This window comes from Castanea sativa, chromosome 8 (genome assembly GCF_040712315.1).
Source record: "Castanea sativa cultivar Marrone di Chiusa Pesio chromosome 8, ASM4071231v1".
Taxonomy (NCBI): Eukaryota; Viridiplantae; Streptophyta; class Magnoliopsida; order Fagales; family Fagaceae; genus Castanea; species Castanea sativa.
In genome coordinates, this window is record NC_134020.1 from 4202362 (window position 1) to 4217682 (window position 15321).

The 15321-nt window shown below is 38.9% G+C and overlaps 1 pseudogene; it reads right to left on the reverse strand.

The window, feature by feature from the left end:
* LOC142605762 (uncharacterized) overlaps positions 1-4296 on the reverse strand; it is a 15914-nt pseudogene extending 11618 nt beyond the window's left edge.
* Positions 4297-15321: the final 11025 nt, after the last annotated feature.

The window sequence follows — 15321 nt, forward strand, 5'->3', positions numbered from 1 at the left end:
GGAAACTCCACTTCCTCATCACAAGCATCCTCAAGTGATGGAATCTGGTCATCATCTTCCTCGCTTTCAGTTTCCACCTCTCCATCAATACGTGCGATCATGGTCCTCTTATTTGGGCATTGTGAAGCAATATGACCTACTCCCAAACAACGAAAACATTTAATATCACGATTACGAGTCTAGGATTCATTTTTACCTTTGTTGATACTGGAAGCTTCATCTCTCCTTTCTTGTGGTTCGGATTTGGGCTTGAACCCCTTTCGTCTTTCCTCCCATTTGACCTCCATGAAGTAGAGGAGCCCGCATTTTGAAATGACCGAGTTCCTTTCCTTTTAAGGTGTCGTTCCACCTTTATTGCCATGTGCACCATGTCCTCCAACTCCACGTAGTGCCGCAACTCCACCACGTTGGCAATGTCACGATTCAGCCCATTCAAAAACCTTGCCATGGTAGCTTCTCTATCCTCCTCTACATTTTCCCGAATCATGGCAATCTCCATCTCCTTGTGGTAGTCATCCACGCTCCTATAGCCTTGAGTAAGACTCTGTAATTTCTGATACAAGTCCCTATAGTAGTGACTAGGAACAAACCGCCTCCTCATGATTGCCTTCATTTCCTCCCAACTCTCAATAGGTCTCTCATGGTTTCTCCTTCTGTTCATCACAAGTTGATCCCACCATATAAAAGCATAGCCGCAAACTCAATGACAGCGAGTTTTACCTTTTTCTCCTCGGAGTAGTTGTGGCACTCAAAGATTAACTCCACCTTCTTCTCCCACTCCAAGTATGCTTCTGGATCATTTTTCCCTTGGAATGTTGGTATCTTCATTTTTATGTTTCCTAGGTTCTTGTCAGTCCCATCTTGCCATCTTGGATCTCTTCGAAAACCTCTACCACGCCTTTCTCTCCTTGGCACAAACGTGCCTTCATTGTTCAGTGAAGCTTGATCTCCTTCATCTTCAAACTCATCCTCGTGGTAGTTATCAGAATCATTCATGTGAGAACGCCTTTCTTGCCTTCTAGCATTTGGGCCTCTTTGGGGACGCTCCTCACGCAAAGTAGCAATAACAGTGTCTTGCCTATCCATCCGATCCCGAATCTCATTAAACACCACGTTCATGCGTTCAAATTGTTGTTGCATAGCCTGTAAAATGATGGACGACTCCTCCCCTCCTTCCCTATTTGATGTTTCACACCTGAAAGGCATACTTTTGAAACAACTGAGAATTGTTAGAAATAATTCCTCACAACACTCCCTCACGTGTTTGCACTCAAATTATGTCACTCCCACTCGTGTTTCACTCTTAAATTGGCTTTTTTCCGATAATAGTCTTACACTCTCTTGCCTTTTTCCACTCGTAACTTCGCCTTTTCAGTTCTTCATTAAACTAATAAACTTGATCAAGAAATTCAACTTGTAGTGTAAAAACAAATACCAACGGCAAGAAGATATGATAGAAACACTAAATCAAAGGAATAGGACAAAAGAAAACGATATTCTGGTCTGAGAGAATTGAAACTACAAAATTGTTTTTTTTTTTTTTTTTCAGATGTCTTTTTTTTTCACGTTTTTTTTTTCACTTTTTTTTTTTTTTTTTTTTTTTTTTTGGAACTGGGTGCACGATTTTAACTTAGTGCACTTCAACAAAAAGAAAAAAAATAAGAACGATGAATGAAGAACACAAAAGGAACAGGATAGGATGATAACAGGAAACAAAAGATAAAGAGATAGAAAACTGATTTTAGAACCTGTGCTCTGATACCAAATGATGCGAACCTCAATCGACACGCTTTGAGACCCAACAAAAATATTGGAATATTTAACCCAGGAAAGCTAAAAATCAGATTTATGATAGAAACCCTGACCCAACGTTTATAATTGAAACGCGAACCAAATGTATAAGTTGACCTTGACCCAATGATTATAAAGAATCACGAACCAAAGGTATAAAGTTTGAACGCCACAAGGAAGAATCCTTAATAAGTTCACAGTTCTTGAAGAACCAAAAGAGAGCAAAGCCTCACATTTTCTGAATTTTATTCCATAATATTCTGAAAAACGTTTACAAACTTCAGGGCCTATTTAAGGACTCCACAAAACTTGACAGACAAGAAAATATATTCTAAAATAACTCCTAATTGATACCTTACCATATCAGGAATCAAGTTTGACCTAAAAAGCATTAAATGCACCTAAAAACAAGGAAAATACCTAAAAAACGTGCTAAATAATAAAACCCTAAATAAAAGTTGATTTGGTCTGAAATTAGTAGATCCACAATAGGAAAAAATCTGCCTTAACTGATACAAAGCTGGAAAGTCAATCAGCCATTAATTCATGCCATAAATCACTCGCAATTAAGCCAGATCAGCCCTAAATAACTTGAATTAAATTTATTACGTTTTCAGCTTCCTTTGGGCCAAGCTTGGAATGTCTTACATTAGAATCAGCCCCAATCTCTTGAATCAGCCCATTAAGTGCTTCTTTGATCTTCTTGGATCTTGCTCTTGTAATAGGCCCAACTGGAACATGCAATGGATCCTTGAATGCTTGTTGATTCTCATCATAAACCTTATTAATACGAAGGTGATTGCAGATTCATCAAGAAGTTTCACCAGCTTCTTTGGACAATCCCATACATTCCAGAATTCTTCATTGAAAGATCGGTAGATAATTTGTCTATGTTAGCTCGGCATGGATCTTGTCGTCGAATGGAGTCCTCGATGAGTTTATCCTCAGATCCAAAGTAATGTATTATCTAATACGTGGTCCGAGGTTTGGTTCTTTTAGGAAGACTCATCCTCAAAATGGGCTAACTTGAATTGGGCTTATTTTTGCCCATGGCCCAATGTTGTTTGGGCCACTAGAAAACCATTTCCCTACAATAGTCCCCAATAATCTCATGCCCACTTACTTTGTGGGATGAGATCATGGTAGAATCTTGGGCATCATTCCTAGATTTTATGCCTAACATTGAAGGGAGTGTGGCCGCTAGGGCATTAAATGGAATGCAACATGACACTTCGAATTCACAGTTGTTATGACACCTATCAATATCTAGGTGGTAAATGTCAAGAGGTGGCGTGTGAAGTGGGGGGGAACCCCAAGAGGTAGAATTTGCCTTCCCTGCTCATACCTTATGCTATTTAAAGTAAGATTCATATCCTATTCACCATTTTTGTTCTAATCCACTACTTCTTTCGAGGAACTTTCTCCCTCTGAAGCCTTCATTGAGCATTTGGCTCCCCACTTTCCTGTAAGTCCTATTGTCTCTAACCTTTTCTTCTTACTTTGCCTTCTTTTCTTTTATTTCTTTTTATTCCCTTCATTTAACTAGAAAATTCCATGGGTAAATTCTCCCAACTAGCTAGTACTCTTACCCAAATAGCTACTTTTAAGGTTGAGTATAACATTCCCGAGGACGTAGAGATTAAGCCTTGTGAGGACGGTTAGGTAGTAGACATGGATCATAGGAGGGTAGTTATCCCCTTGGTAGCCTTTGTAGAGGGTGGGGTTTGGATTCCCATAAGCGATTTGTTCATCAATTTCCTCAAGCATTTCAAGCTATGCTCTGACCAATGCGCCCCAAACATCTTTCGGGTTGCATAGATCAATTGAATAGAAGGTTAGGTTTAAGCCTTACCATCATGATATCAACTATATATATATAACTACCAAACTAGCCATGAATCGGACGCCAGCAAATAGGGTTGGTACCTTAAAGCATGCCATGGACCTGTGAGATTGGTCTCCTACCTTCCTAACTCAGGAAATTGGTAGCCCAATGACCTTCCATGTCCCACCTCTATTGGTAAAACAGGTCTGTAGGTTTCCAATTTTCGTTCATTACCTCCTAATCACTTTGGATCCGAGCATAAACTCACTGAGGACTCCATTCGAAGACAAGGTTGAGGTTTGGTTCTCTTAGGGAGGCTTATCATTAAAACAGGCTAACCTAAATTGGGCTTATTTTTGCCCATGGCTGAATGTTATTTGGGCCCTTTGAAAACCTCTCCCTATAATAGCCCCCATGATCTCATGCCCACTTTCTTCATGGGGTGAGATCATGATAGAATCTTGGGAGTTATTCTGAGATTTTCTACCTGACATTGATAGGAGTGTGGTTGTGAGGGTATTAAATGGGATGTAGCATGACTCTTTGAATTCCGAGTTGTTATGCCACTTGTCAATATTTGGGTGATGAATGTCGAAAGGTGGCATGTGAAGTGGTGGGAACCCAGGAGGTGGGATTTGCCTTTCCCCCTCATACCTTCTACTATTTATGGCGAGATTCATCTCCTTTTCACCATTTTTGTTCAAATTTGATAGGCCAAAAGTGTATTGACCTCTTTTGAGGAATTAATTGATTAATTACCCAAGTTTATTAATCAATCAAATTAACATGCAATGTACTTGGCAGCACAAACAAATCGCCAACTAAAATAAAATGCAGCAGAAAATAAAATTGACAAGGTGATTTGTTTTCGAATGGGGCAAACCTCCAGGACAAAAACCCCACTGGGTGATTTTAAGGTCACAACTCCCGAGAATTCATTATTATTACAACAAGCAGTTACAAGTAAAGGAATCCTAGTACCTTATACTAACCTACAGTTAAACCATTATCCCAATACCCAATTGGACTTTTTTTGTAGTGACAATCTCTCCTTTTAATGCACGGCTCCCAGTACGTGACTAACCAATAGATGCACAGATTCTAGTACACAATTTGATCACCAACTTGAGAAGGATGTTGGTTGCAAAGTTCTTTAACTCATCATACAATGAAGATCACGAAGTTGCTTGGTCACAAAACTCTGTGGTGTACAAACACATTAGCTTCGTTAAGAGAGAGATGAATTAGGGCAAACTAGGTTTTTGGTCACAATTTGCATGAACAACACTTTGCTTCACACTTGTGCAATTGTGCTCACTATGACGGCCCTTAAAATAATCCTTATATATGTTTAGGGTTGTGAGAAAAGAAACCCCAAACACATACTCATGGATTGACATGAGATCAGAACTGAAAATCTGATTTTCATAATTCTCGATAGACACCCTATCTATTGAGCAGCTATCGAGATTCGAGCTTAGACAGCGTTTTAAATCTCGATAGATACTAGTTGTCGAGCTTTAAAAACTAGCACTTCATTACTTGATTCTTGGACAGACTTGCATGACTTTAACACTTGAACTTGAAACATTGTTCCTTGAAGCAATAAACACATCCTAGATCTACCCAATTACAAGTAAAGAGCGTTTTGTCAAAGGATTAGCCAACACATGATGACATATGTTCCTAACATGAATCACATATGTCCTAACAAACTCCATTACTCTTTCAAAGAACTTTCTCCCTTTGAAGCCTTTATTAAGCATTTGGATCCTCACTTTCTTGTAAGTCCTTTCATTTTTAACGTCTCTTCTTACTTTCCCTTCTTTTCTTTTATTTCTTTTTCTTCCCCTCATTTACCTAGAAAAGCCATAGGTAAATTTTCCCAACTAGTTAGTACTCTTACCTAAATAGCTGCTTTTGAGATCAAGAATAACATTCCCCAAGATGTAGAGATTAGGCCTTGTGAGGAAGATGAGGTAGCAGAGAACAGGGGCTATGAGACGATAGTTATCCCTTTGGTAGCCTTTGTAGTAGGTGGGAATCTAATTCCAATGGTTGATTTGCTTGACAATTTCCTCAAGCATTTCAAGCTACGTCCTAACCAATGCGCCCCAAATGCCTTCCTCAAAGTTAGTTGCGTATATAATTACCAAAATAGCCGTAAATCGAACACTAGCAAATTGGGTTAGTACCTTTAAGCCTATCGCAAACCTTTGAGATTGGTCTCTGCCTTCCCGATTCAAATAAGCCTACAGATAGGGGTTATCTCATTGTCTCAAGAAATTGGCACCCCGATGGCCTTCCATATCTCACCTCTATTGGTAACCTAGGTCCCTAGGGTTCCAATTTTCTTCCATTACATCCCAGTTCCCCTTTTTCTTAAAGATCCTAATATTGTGTTTATGCTTCGTTTTGCATATCCAAGCATGATGAAGAAGCAAATCAGCTTGTCAAAGTTTTGAATCTTAATAGATTACTTCATTTCGATGATTTACGTGCACGAGGATGATCAGCTTCGAGCTGCCCATCTCATTCTCGGATATGAGACAACGTATCTCTACCTCCAAAAAGGTCAAGATCTAATCCGGGATAGAGACAAGCAATTACCCATCATCGATGTCCGCCTAAAGAACTTCATGCCAACTCCCGTGTAGATCCAATAGCTATGCAATCTTAAGCAGCAAAACAACTCCCCTCCCCCCTTCACAAATGAAGACCTTAGGGTATCCATGGCCATACTAAGCTCAAAGCCTATCATCTTGGACGCCCCTCTTGGAATCATTCTCACCGTCTCTGAAGTCATTCCTCGTGGAACCCTCGACTTTAACATGTCTTACCAAATGGTAGTTCTCAACATCTTGGATCTTCTAGAAGCCCAAGGACCCAAAATCTCAAATTTCTGCTTCTTCAGCCAAACAGTCCCAAGGGACCTCAAAGGAAGAGAACCCATTAAAGAAGAGTAAGGTTGCTCAAGTTGAAGTCCCAAAGGCCGTACCTATGAGACCAATTCGGTCTCCTAGTCCTCTTCTGTAAGTATCATCTTTTCGCACTCATGAGGCAAGTGAAGGAGCTTCCACGCCTACTCCCCAACCATATACTTGTGATTTCGTTTTGGAAGGGGCTCCCCTTCCTTCCACCAAAGGTGTCAGACCGTGGGTGGATAGGCATAGAGGGAAGGTGGCTAATCGCATGGGCTGGGCTATTCTTCTTCCCTCAGATATGGATCATTGGAAAAAGATAGAGGGTGAAGGAATGCTTTACGCTTTGAAGAGGAACGTAGTCTTGGTAAGTTTTCATTTTACCCTTTCTTGCTTTTCCCCATTCATTCCTTTTGCTTACTTCATCTACTTCTTAACTAATGTGAACCCTCGTTCTTGTTTGTAGAGCTATCAAAGGCTGGTGCAAATGGACAGGAGGATCTCAGAGGTTGCCAAGAAGTAGAAGGAATCTTCTTCTGATTTGGGAACAGCTTTAGGCAAGTTTAAGAACCTTATGCGTAAGGTGAAGGAGTTCGAAGCTACTCGGTCTAAGGCAGAGGGAAAGGCCGCTGTTGCAAAGGCCAACCTTGATTCAGTTGTTAAAAAGCTGGCGGAATCCCAGGATGCTCTAAAAGGGAAATATTCTAAGCTAGAGAAGATGGTTGCAGCCCATGGAGAAGAGCTCTAAAAGGCCTATCTTGATGGCCAAGAGCTGACCAAAGAGTGGCCAAGACCCTAAGTCTGAAAATCTTGCTATGCAGCCTTTGTGGATGGATGGACAAAAGCATGAGTTGCAGGTGGATGCCGACTCCAAGCTTTGGAATGAAAAGCAAATTCCTATTTTGAGCAACTACCTTCCCGAAGAGTCTCAAAACCTCAGTATGTTGGGCAGCCACATTTAGTGTTGATGGAACATGTATTCTCAAGATGGAATTCATAGTCTTTTAACGGAGATACAAAATATTCCCTTGAGATAAGTTTAATAGGTTTGGTTATTTAGAGAGTTGAGCCCAACCACTGTAGTAAGGAGTTACTAAAGTATATATTTATGGAATTGGATTTCATAAATATATAATGAATAACTTAAAGGTTTAAACCGGGTACTCAAGGATAAGATGTAGTAATTTTCAAAGTGACAGTCTACATCCATGATTTTATATTACTACAAATATTTTATGAAGGGGTTGCATGTACAATAAAGTCTTGGGATATAATTTATAAATAAGGCCTAGAGTGCAACTATATTTATATAGTGGTATTAAATATAGTTAATGGTAACTTTAGACTTGTTAAGAGTTGACAAAAAAGCCCAAGGCCCATTGGAGCTAGTGTCTTATTGGTCCCTTTTGGTCCCACTCCAAGCCACACACAAGAGCCCAATTGGAATGGCCCAAAAGGCTAGCCTAATTAGATAATCAGTTATATATAAGGAGAGAAACATACAAAATTTTAAAGAAGGTTTTTCATAAGTCTTTTTCATGAGTATTTTCATAAAAGGAATGAAAATGGTTGGTATGTGAGTGTTGGACACTCTCCTATTCTCTCATTGGAAACTTATTGAGAGACCACACATCTTGGGAATTAAGTGGAATTGGAGTGAAGATTAAAAGTGTTCCCAAGTGTTTTTGATCTTCGGTTTTGAATTTCACCGTACCAAGGTACACTTTCTTATTCTCTAATTCTGAAACTTACATAGTACATGTTATCAATTGTGAATGAAGTAGATTCGTTAATTTTCCATTGCGCATGTTTTATATGTGATACAAACAAGTATTTTCCATGTATTTTTCCAACAGTTTTATACTTTTAATTTGGATTTTTTACTTGACGTGTGTAAAAACATTTAGAACTCATGGTCTGGGTGGATGGTTTGCACTTCCACCTCTTTAGCCAAATCCTAATTTCCCTCTCTCCTAATGATCCTAGGATCAAATCAAGTAAAGAGTTCTATTCAGGATGCACCCGAGATAAAGACAAGATCTAGTACCTTGGGATTTTTTTTCTCATGTTATCAATGTTAATAGCCCTTTTACAATCTATAGATGTTGTACTTTTTCCACCCTCGATTTGTGTGCTAGACCCCAAAAATTCCAAAAATATAAATTTTTCACTAAAGGACCGCAAGAACATCAGACCAATTGAAGTGCCTTTTTAGGTCAAATAGACCAAAATGCCTTTGGTCAACTATGGTTGGAACAAAAGTCAATGTTGGAAAAAACCACCTCAAAACAACATTTTCACAATTTTACATCCAACATGAGCTTGTTGGAGAGTTTTGTAAACTTTGACCAATTTTGGTCAAGTTTGACCCGATGTTGACTCACGGGAACGCTTGAAAACCTAATTTTGATCCAACCATCAGAATGGGTTTAAACCAATGTCGTTACAAAAATTATTGAATTCCTTTTGCAACGACTATTCATGGGTTTAAATTGGAGTTAAAACGATTGAGATATCTTGAAAACCGTGATAGGCATGTCAGCTCGCTTCTCGAGGCCATAACTATTGATCTGACTATTTGATTTTCAATTTATTTAGTATTCTAGAAACCAAACATCCATACCTTTCCAAGGACATGAAGATCAGCTTAATTAGAGTCTGAAAAGACCTTCGAATAAGCGCTTGAATTCAAAATAGGGAAAAGACAAGATTGCTGACATTAGCAATCAACCTTGGCACACCTTCAGGCACTGGAAGCTGAACAACCACTTTTTAAGTATAAATACTCCCAAACCCCCCAGATTTCAAAAAAAGAAAAAATAAAAAAAAGAAAAATAAAATTGTGCATGTCGAAGCATTTTTTGAGGTAGATTCTCTCTCTTTTTCTCTCTAAATTCTCTCTGAAACACACACAAAAAACCTTTTATTTCTCACTCTTCCCATCAATCAAGAGGTAGTGTTCTTACTCTCATCTTCCTCTCCTTGTTCTTAAGGTACCATGGATTTGAGGTTTAGGGTGTAGATGTAACTTTTTAATTACAATCTACACCCATTTAATTTTATGCATGTTTATTGCTTTCTTTTGTTCTTCGTAGCTTGTCTATTTGCTTTCTAACATGTTTTATCGCTTTCCTAGCTTGTCTACGTGCTTTCTCATATGTCTTATTGTATTGATGTTGTTGGCCTAGCATTCTTGGGCTAGGATATTGTGGACGAAAGTGCCGGTGGGTCATCCTGGTGTTTGGATGAAGGCCTTGGCCTAGGGTGGACCATGGGGGAGGGTGTAAATGGAGTCACCACCTAGTTTAGGTCTAGGAACTATAAATATAGCGCCCTTTTATGTAAGAACTAATCTTTAATTAGAGCACATGTCTGGAGTTTAGGTATGAGGATGGGAAGCTATTAAGCACCTAATCCTTCCTAACTTTTGAGTCAGCTTCCCCTAATTGTATTCCAAGTCTTAATCTCATTAAAGGTACATTTAACATGTTATTCTAATTCACACACACTCTAGCATGCATATGAAGCAATAAACATGGCATAATCATCCCTAAACCTAGCATTCATATATCATGGCATGTAAGCATATATCTCCATAGGCAAAAACATTACAAGGCAGATCAGGATAGACATGTTATTGCATGTAAACCTCAAGATCAAAGGATTCAACCAAGCACATCAATCACGTCATATCCATCAACCAAAACAAATGCATGTTCATAGCATTATGCATGACTTACCTCACTACGTCACAGCACCTATACATCAAAGTTTGATCATGTTCATATGCATGTTCATGACATCAAAACAAGTTAAAACCCTAATAAGCATTAAAACCATAAAAGCCCCATATTCTGCCATGTTGTTAGTTGCCTCAAAGTTTAACTTGATTGCCAAAGGTATATGAGATCCATCGGAGATGATAAAAATTACCCCTATCTAGTTCCTATATTGGTTCACGGCTCCATTGAAATACATCTTCCATGCCCCTAGTTCGATGTCCAAAATATCCTCATCTGGAAAATCCTCTCTACCATCTTCTCCTTCTATGGGGTTCTCGATACAAAAGTCTGACACAAGGCTTTCTTTAATGGTTTTCTTAGCCACATACTTCAAATCAAATTTTGCCAATAGGATCAACCATCTCGAAAACCTTCCGCTAAAGGCGGGCTTTTCAAACAAATACTTTAATGGGTCCATTCTAGCCATGATCCATATCTGGAATGGTAGGATGATGTACCTTACTTTTTGCACGACCCACACAATAGCAAAACATGACTTTTCTATGGGTGTTTATCTAGTCTCATAAACCTCTTGCTCAAGTTGTATACAACTCTCTCATTTTTATCATCATTTTCTTGTGCAAGAATACTTCCAACCGCATTCTCCATGATCGAGAGATAGAGTAGTAGTGGCTTTCCATGCCTTGGGGGCACTAGGATGGGTGGATGGAGAAGTTATTCCTTGATAAGTTCAAAGACTTTTTGACATTCATCATTCCATGTATAGGGTACATTCTTCCTCAAGAGCTTGAAGATGGGCTCACAAGTGGAGGTAAGCTTGGCAATGAATCGGCTGATGTACTATAGTCAGCCTAAGAATCCTCTTATCATTTTCTCACTCTTGGGTGGAGGCATATGCAATATGACCTTGATCTTTGATGGGTAAACCTCTATTGCTCTAAGGTGCATTTTTGTGGGTTCAATCTCAGTCTATACTCCTTGATTCTCTCAAAGAATTTCCTCAATTTAGCTATGTGGCCTTCTCTATCTTTGGACTTCACAATCATGTCATTGACATATACCTCAACTTCATTGTGCATCATGTAATGTAACAAGGTTGTAGCCATTCTTTGGTAAGTTGCACTTGCATTTTTAAACCCAAAGGGCATTACCGTATAACAATAGATCCCCCATTCTGTGGTCAAGGTGGTATTGGCTATGTCCTTAAGAGCCACCTTAATTTGGTTATATCTTGAGAAACCATCCATGAAAGTCATCAAGGCACTATCGGCAGTGTTATCCACTAAGACATCTATATGCGGAAGAGGAAATCGTCCTTAGGGCAAGCCTTGTTTAGGTTTTTAAAGTCCACACTCATCCTTACTTTTCCATCCTTCTTGGGTATAGGTACAACATTAGCTATCCAATCAGTTTGGTGCACGAGTTTGTTGAATCCTACCTTCAACTGTTTTGTCACCTCTTCCTTGATCTCAAGGAGCCATTCGGTTCTCCTATGCCTCGATTTTTGCTCAACGGGCACTATACAAGCATGGGTTTCGATGTGGTGTTGAGAAATGATAGGATTAATGCCAAGCATATCTTCATAAGACCGTGCAAACACCTCTAGGAATTCCGTGGTTCGTCTTGGAGATCTTTTCTTTCTTATTTATTTAGGGTTGAGCCAATTTTAATTAAGTGTGGATTCTCATTACTACCCAAATTAAGTGTTTCAAAAGTAGGTTCCACAGGTTCAATTTTCTTTTCAATTGTTTGTTAATTTCATTTTCAAATTCCTTAGAATCATTTAAGTGCAAAATTTCAATATTATGGGACACATCAAAATAAGCCAAATCAGAATTCATCTTATCAAAAAAGCTGAAAAGTATATCTGAACTTGCATTACAAAATTTCTTTCCCATATTCTCGGAAAACCCAACCCAAGTCCAATTGCTAAGTTGCCTCACAGTAGGCACAATGAAAGTAGAAGGATGACTTGGCTCTTTGTTGATGATGGCCATCACATCCCCCTCCGATTTAAGCATAGCTCCCATTGCTTCAACATCCATGTAGTCCACCTAGTCAACTTCTTCTTGAATTTCCTTGACCACCACAGTAGGTTTCTCCTTGAAAGGGAGCTTTTCATTGAAGAATATCTCCCAGCGGGGATTCACTTTTCCATCCTTATCCACCCAAAGCTCGAGAAAGCCACAGAAAAGAAAGTCTTCTCCTTCCTTCACAAAGTTATGATTTAGGGTACCAAGGTTCTTTTTTATTTTATTGCAACCTTCCAAGAATCCTAAACCTTCCTCGGTCAGTTGGGTCTTCAAGTCGGGATATTCAACCACCCCTTTTCCTTCTTTTCCAAGACCTATACCAAGGTATATACCCCATTTTCTTCATCATTGCAATCACCTCATGACTACAATATGGGAGTAAATGTTATAGTATTATAGTTAAATGTTTTCTTTCTAACAGTTTTATAGAATATATTATATTACTATTCAAACTACTTGTAAACGTTTTGTAAATATTATATTTTGTAAATGATACTATTATTTTGTTTTAAAAAACATCCTCTTGTTATGTAGTCTCTTATTGAGCTTTTAGCTTGCCCCTCTTTCTCCACCCTTTCAAATTAGGGTAGTGGAATATCTTTTGGTGGTAGATCATTGGAGCCATAAATTGAAGAATTCTTTTGGAGCTATGTTAATGGATGAACTATTTTATTATGTTTTTTTAGGATAATGAGTTTGACATTTATGAAACTCCTTGAGATTGTATTTGTAGACTTTATTGTTAAAGTTTTAGTTTAATGGATTTTATAAGAAAGACTTGATGGTTTGATTCTTATTTGTGGATATTTAATTACACTCTGTTCTGTTATCGCAAATGTCAATTATTTATAAAATAGGTCTTGCATTTAAATCCTTGGTATAGGTTTGGGGTGTTACACAAAGCCACTCATTTGAAGCTCATTCCCTCCCTCTTCAAGTCCACAGATGGGAGCTAGAATCTCACCATCTCCGAGTACTATAGCAATTCCTCCTTTCCATTCAATCTTCATCTTTTGGTGCAAAGTAGATGGAATAGACCCAATGGGACAAAGCCATGCCCTTTCCAAGAAAAGGTTGTAGTTAGGAGTGATGTCCATCACAATAAATTTTGCAATTGTTTCCAATGGACCAATGTTGCAAGGAGCCTTGACAGTTCCCATAACCTTCCTTGAAGTGTTATCATATGCTTAAACAGTCAAAGAATAGGGGATGATTGTTTACATATCTAAACCAATTTTGAGAGCTGTCCAAAAATGGTATGCATTTAATGTGGACCCATTAATAATAAGTATCATTGGAACCTTGGCACCCATGCACTCAATGGTGATTTGCAAAGGTCTATTGTGAGTGGCCCCTTCAGGAGGAAGTTCTTCAATGGAAAAGGTGAGGAAAGGATGGGATAAGGCCTCAACTCCCATGAGAGATAGCACCTCTTATGGAGTAGCTTTGATGGGCACTTCTTTCCTATTCAAAGAATCAAAGAGAGCACTACGATACTTGTTAGAAACCATCAGCAAGCCCTACACAGACACATGAGCTTGATTTTTCTTCAATTGGGTCAAAACCCTATCTTCCTCTTATTTTTCTTCCTTCCCTTTGGGTTCAATGGGCATGGACCCTTCTCCAAAAAAGATGGCTTGTAGTGTTTCCCACTGCTAGTGTTTCCCCCACACAGCCACCGTACTTTTTAACATCTCATCTTCTTCATCCCATATTCCTTGTACTTCCATTGCGTCAACCTCTACGGTTTCTATCAACTTCGAACAATCCCAATTAACCTCTTTCACTTCCACCTAATTCTGATATGGAAGAGGAGCTTAATGATAATTAGGCAAAGGGTTCTTCCTAATGCTAGGCTTGGTGATAATCAAGCAAAGGGTTCTTCCATTGTTTATTAGGTCTAGTATCTCATGCTTAAGGTGGAAACAATTATCAATTTTATGGCCAGATTTCTGATGGAAGTGGCAATACTCATTGAGGTTCCAAGTAGGATGCACAAGATTAGGCATAGGTGTGGGGTCTAAGGGTTTAATGAATCCTTTGTGATAGGCCAAGAATGTATTGACCCCTTATGATAAATTAATTGATTAATTAGCCAAGTTAATTAATTAATCCAATTAACAAACAAAATGCGTGGTAGCACAAACAAATCACCAACTAAGTTAAGATTTAGCGGAAAATAAAGTTGACACGGTGATTTGTTTAAGAATGGGGAAAACTACCAAGGCAAAACTCCATCGGGTGAATTTACGGTCACCACTTCCGAGAATTCACTATTATCACAAAAAGTGGTTACGAGTAAAGGAATCCCAGTACCTTATACTAGCCTACAATTGAACCCTTACCCCAATACACAATTGGACTTGTTCTGTAGTAACAATCTCACATTTTCGATGCACGACTCCTAGTACGTGATTAACCAATAGATGCGTAGATCCCGGTACGTGACTTAATCACCAACTTGAGAAAGATTTTGGCTGCAAAGTTCTTTAGTTCGTCAACACGATGAAGATCACGAAGCTCCTTGGTTACAAAGCGCAGTGGGCAAATGCAGTAGCTTCTTCAAGAGAAAGATGAACTAGGGTACCGGTCACATTAAGCAAGGAGTAGGGGAAACATTCTCCGAATACATGACTAGGTGGATGGGGAAGGCGTCTAGGATGGTTAATAGGCCAAATGAGAAAGATCAAATCAATACGATTATCAATAATTTGCTTCTAGCATATAATAGTAGGCTCTTGTCATCGCCTATTAGTTCGTTTGGAGAGTTGTGTGATTGTGGAACTAGGATAGAGGATACCATCAACTATGGACAATTAAAGAAGGGTGAAAGCAAGCCTCCAATCAAGAAGACATATGGAGGAGGAGCAATTGCCTCTAAGGCACCCAATCCGGTGAATGTAAGTGCCATCATACCTAAAAAATCCTTAGCCTACCCAAGCTTCACAAAGAAGGCCCATCGAGAATTTCTGACCTAGGAATGACCCTTGCCCAAGCATATGAAAATT